Below are 6,000 nucleotides of genomic sequence, written 5' to 3'. Positions count from 1 at the left end.
CAACCCATGTCATATTGCATTTGAACTACACCTCTCCACTTAAGGCATACCCCTAACTCAAACCCTAGCCACTAGTGAGTCAAATCGTTCATCACGCACTTATCTCTTTAACTTGGTATCAAAGGCACATGTTGTGCCAGTGATGCCTTTTCCGACCACAAAAACATGTCACAACACAAATGTTTACGAGTCTTAAAAATTTAGCACCATGTCAAGCATAAGAAAGTAGCATGCAACACATAAATGAAATGGCATAATGTGTCATTTGGGTGGCATGAACTGCCTAACACATGTACAATATTCGACATATAAAATGCATGCTATACAATACAATGCTACAAGAAGGGAGTGCTCAACATATTAAATAGATATTACAAAGTTTGGTCAAGTCGTGTGACTTGCCCACACATCCTCAAACACACAGAACTTCCTACAATCGATCTATCACAATCAAGCATGTATTTCCACTATAAGTCTCTCTCCACAATGCATGGTAGGTTCAACCTATGACACACCTACATACCCCATTCTGAGGTGGTCACAACTCCTTATTTGTGTTGACTTATGTGACTCTTTGATTCATTTTCTCCTCTTATGATTTTGTTCGACCTCTTTCTAAGTCATTATGCCTTACCTTGTCTATATGCACTATATATGTTATGATATTTAGACACTTATGAGTTAGTTAAAATCAAATTGACATAATGTGTCTCTAGATAAAAGTGTGTTTCTTAGTGTATTTCTTTAGTGAGCATTAGTTGCATTGTAATTTGACAATCGTGACATGTTCTAGACATAAAGTGATTTGACAGCTCATATTATCTTTGATACTAATGGTTATTGATCCATGGCTTAACCCTTGATTGGTCCATGATCTCTATTTAAAAAGCATCAAGGGTCACTAATGATGATTGATTGTGAGAAATCCTGTACAAATTTTCTTGTGCATTAATAAAATTGCCTCAAGTGGCCACGTTGGTTGGTGTTGTCGAGTGTCTCCATCTTAGAAGGTTTTAAGTCACATTAAAATCTTAGTTTTACGATCTTTGATCCAGTTATATAAATAGCTATTAAAAGTGTTTTCCTATATAGATACCCTATTTTATAGGACCCTATTTTCCCAAATTATGTATATAGCTATTAAAAGTTTATTTCCTATATAGATACCCTATTTTATAGGACCCTATTTTCCCAAATTATATATATGTGTGTCCCGTCTATAACATGAACCATCACATTATATATGTGCCCACTCTATAACATGAACCATCCCATCCTTTTGTTAATGATTGAGCTGGCCTTGCAGTCATCATTTGGCTTCCTCATGGGCTAAGCCAACCCTCATCCCATCCTTTTGTTAATGATTGAGTTGGCCTTGCACTCATCATTTGGCTTCCTCCTGGGCTAAGCCAACCCTCCAATTTGTTGCCTTGTTGTCCAAGACATAATGTCCACCACTCTCTTATGTGCTGAGTTATTTTTCCCTCGAAATGCCTTGGCTTGTTATTGCCTTAAACAATCTAGTGCCACCCACGTAACATCCATAGCAAGTAAGGATGCAAGTCCCTTTGGCTCAGCATGGCTAAGTCATGCCCCAAAGTATCCATACTCGTGCTTGTACCAGTAGAATTCTCGTTACAACAGTTCCAACGTCCTTAATTGTCCTAGGTGGCCAACCCAAGGCAAGTTGTGACACTTTTGTATGCTTTCCCAACGAATGTGGGAGGACTTCGGAAATAAAATCGTTCACCAAAATACAACAATCCATCACTCATCCAAAACCTCTGTGCCTTGCCTTCCTTCACTTACGGCTTCTTTGAGTAGACCCTCTGTAATCTTTTCCCACAAATTTGTCCTCACTTGTGTTTCACTTCCCACTAGTTTTGGCAACTGCTCCTCTGAGGCTGTGAATTTAGCCTTCCTACTCAATGTGTCTGCAATAACATTCAATCTGCCTGATCAGTACTCAATGGTCAAGTCGACTTCCACAAGAAATTTTTGTCATCATGCTTGCTTGGGTGACAACTTTGGTTGTGTAGTGAAGCAACTCACCACCAAAATTTGTCTGTTTTCACAAGTGGTTTACCCAACTATCCAACAAGTAATGTCTCCAAGTCATCTCCTTTTCATGAACACGGTATCTTTGTTTGCAATCGTGGAGCTTCCTACTCAACCGGTTTACCACCCTGCAATAAAACTCCCCCAATGGCATAATTTGAAAGATTCTTCTATACCTCGAACAATTGCTCAAATAGGTGCCTGGATGATGTGCTTTAGCTCTAGGCGGCAATGTTGGAGTAACCTTACACAAAATTTCACTAGTAATTGGTCAGCCCATTCTTCGATCACTTTAACCTTCACATGGTGCATAGGAATACATCCTTGTCCAATCCAGTGGCCCAAGAACGGTATTTTGGACTGGGGCTACCCAAAAAGACACTTAGTGTTTAACTTATGTCATTGCAGATTCGGGGAATATCCCAGAATCTAACAGTGAGGAGAGAGGTTAATTTCAGATTCTCAAATATTTGTAGAATCAGCAATACACAGATGCTTGACACTTAGATTTCTTCAAGTTGAACTTTTCATAGCACCTCAAAGATTGATATTAAGTGTTTATTGTGCTCCTCCATACATTCATTGAACATCACTATGCCATCTAAGTAGACCACCAGAAACTTGTCCTAAAACCAGACATTAAATTGACTTATCAAATTCTGAGATATTCCAAAATCTGCAACTGATAAAAAGATGCATGACACTCAAACTTCTTTAAGTGCACTTGAATTTTTCATAGCACCTCAAATACTGCTACTAAGTGCTTCTTGTGCTCCTCTATACTTTCATTGAACATCACTATGTCATCCAAGTAGACCACCACAAACTTGTCCTAAAACCAAAAACATCAAATTTACCTCTATTCTGACTGTCAAATTCTAGGATTTCCTTAAATTTGCAATCGACATAAGAATTCCTAGCACTTATACTTCTTTAAGTGCACTTGAATTTTTCATAGCACCTCAAAAACTACTACTAAGTACTTCTTGTGCTTCTCCATATATTCATTGAACATCACTGTGTCATCCAAATAGACCACCACAAACTTGTCCAAAAACCGAAAACATTAAATCACCACTATGTCATTCAAGAAGTGGTCAATCCATTACACAACTCAAAAGGAATTATTAAGAAGTGGTAAGTCCAAAAACATTATTAACTCCACCATACCTTTCTTTTGGAAGAAAAACATGGCATCGTACCACTATGTCATTCAAGAAGTGGTCAATCCATTACACAACTCAAAAGGCAGTATTAAGAAGTAGTAAGTCAAAAAACATTATTAACTCCACCATGCCCTTCTTCTTTTGCAAGAAAAACAAGGCATCGTACAATTTACCTGGACAGTCGAATGAATCCTTGCATCAACAAACTTTGTTAACTGCCGCTTCAACTCTCCCAACTCAGGCCCGGATAGTTGGTAAGGAACCTTCTTGGGTGGATGCAACCCAAGCTCGGGCTCTATACGATGATCAATAGTGTGCCTTAGTGGGAGCACTTTAGGCAATTCGTCCCCTCAAATTCAACCAACACATTGGTGAAGACACTAATTGCATATTCCTCCATAACGCTCTCTATTCGCCAATTCGATCCGTATATCGACAGAAATTCGATTCAGCTCATGGTTTATCCACACGGATAAGTAGCTAATCATGTGGATGACAGTGACTCTGGTTCATGTTTTATCCACGGGGATTTGTTAATTTCCGTGCATGGAATGCTTAAGTGAAGTGACCCCACACACAAACACAAAAAAATTTAGGGTAATTGGGAGGGTTTAATGATAACTTCCTCACCCGGGTTTCAGTCTCATGATGTGATTATGTTGTAAAAATCTCTGACGTATGTATTGCTCCGTGAATTAAGCCTGAAACGGATTTCTTCTAGGGTTTCGCACCCCTTTAAAAATAGACTGATGCGTCATAGCTGGTAGAAAATGGCATAAACTTTTTATTTTTCTTGCGTAGAAAGCTGGAAAAATCAGAAAACAAAAATTTTAAGCCAAAACCTTTAAATTCATGTTTTAAATATATTTAGATTTAAATATGTTTATATTTAAGAGAAATTAATATGGAAACAATTACATAATAGTTGGTCCCTACAACTTTGTTTAAATATAGTTTTTTTTTTCCACTGGAAAAATCGTAATCTTTCATTAATATTGAAAAATTACATGTTGTAGATGCCTTCGGCATATGCTGAAAACAGATGTCAAAAATGGTGCTTTTAAAAGATGCAGTAATCCGTCAACACCACGCAGGGTGTACGAATAACAAGGAAATATCATGCAATGCAAATATGATTATGTACATGTGGGGGAAAATCATAGTTTTCGCCCCTTTTTCTTCTCAACTTTTTTCCAAACCCCCTGTGGCTCTGTTGGACTTATCAGTGCAAGAGCAGTTTCATCCACAGGTTGTGGAATTTCTTTATCAGAGTCCGACGAATCTGATATGTGATGTCGTTTGTTGTTGCCTATGTCCATAGAAACTGTTGTAATTGCCTGTGTTGTTTCTAATTGTTCCTGTGGTATTTTGTCTTCCGTTGTTGGTTCTTTGTTCATCTGGCTGGGCTGTTTGAGATTTGTAAACTCCATCTCTTCTTCCTCCTCGTCATCTAGTTCAGGTGGGGGAAATTGCCATCCCTTCACTTTTTTTTCTGTTTTCTTCTTTCTTCGATTGTCTTTTTTGGCTGCTGGACATGTGTTTTGTAGGTGTCCTGTTTGTCTACATATTCGACATCTGAAGGTAGTATTTTCGTAGTCTAAACCTTGAGTCCAGCTCCTCTGTCTATGCTTCAGCTGAATCTGGTCTGGCAGACCTTTGCTGAGATCTACTTCCACACATATCCGAGCATATGTGTAAATTCTTTCCTCCAATCGCTGTGTGTCCCATTTGATGTAGCGTCCGATGGTATTTCCAATTCCAGCTAGTACTTGATCAGTCCAGAGATGTATTGGGAGGTTGTGTAGTCGCACCCAAACTGGCATTTTGGTAACAACCATTGTGTTTGCGTCAAATTCTGGAAACCAAGGTGTGATGAATAGTCCTGTAGATCCCCAGAACCAAGGTCCTTCCTGTATTACTGAGTCCCTGTCAGCTGCTGATAGGAAATTTACTATAAAAAATCCTTTGGACCAAAGGTGTATTTCGCATTGCATGGTCTAGTTCGTGAAGATCCAGTGGAATAAATCCACTGGTTTGGGCCAAAAGTTGTTAAATTTGCATATTATTGCTTTCCTTTCATAAAGATTACAGTAATCCTCTATTTCTGGTGTGTCTACGTTATATACTGGGGTATGATCCAGCTGTTCCACAATATATGGCCTGGCATCCATCCCTGTTTGATTTGGTGTTGTTCCTTCTTTATTTTTCCCTTGTAGGATGTCTTTGAAGGATGTGTTACTTGGTTTTTTCCTTGCGCCTGTACCACTCCCTTCAGCTCTGTTATTATTCCTGCCATTGACAGATGCCCCCCTCTCATTCTCAGATTAAGTATGATTGTTGACAGGGGTTCAATCTGGTATTCCCAGAGATATTTTGTATCTTATCGAGCTCTGCCTTCATATATCAGATTTTGAGATCTGATGGGGAATCCTAGTTGTTTCATGATCATTTCCTGTACTTGCTTAATAGTATCCGATTCTTTTACCCAGATAAACTTCGATTTTCCTTCAGGTAGTTTTATGAATACTTGGAATCCTCTTGCCAGAGTTCCAACTCTTGTATTCGATGGATCTGATGCAGAGATTTTGTTCTGTGGCTTCTGCATGTCCCATATCAAAGGATGGGCGTCCAGATCTGACAGGCGATGAGTCCGATTTGTCATACGGGATCGATCTGCCATGCGGGGATCTAGTTCAAAGAGCCCAGATCTCGATCTGTGCGTACTCCCCTGGATCGGTATAAAATAGGGTCGATTTACCCTAAAAATGTCTAGATC

Source organism: Pinus tabuliformis, chromosome 4_1 (genome assembly GCF_031772625.1).
Source record: "Pinus tabuliformis cultivar Carrire ecotype Pingquan chromosome 4_1, CPIR1, whole genome shotgun sequence".
NCBI lineage: Eukaryota > Viridiplantae > Streptophyta > Pinopsida > Pinales > Pinaceae > Pinus > Pinus tabuliformis.
This window is presented reverse-complemented; position numbering follows the sequence as displayed.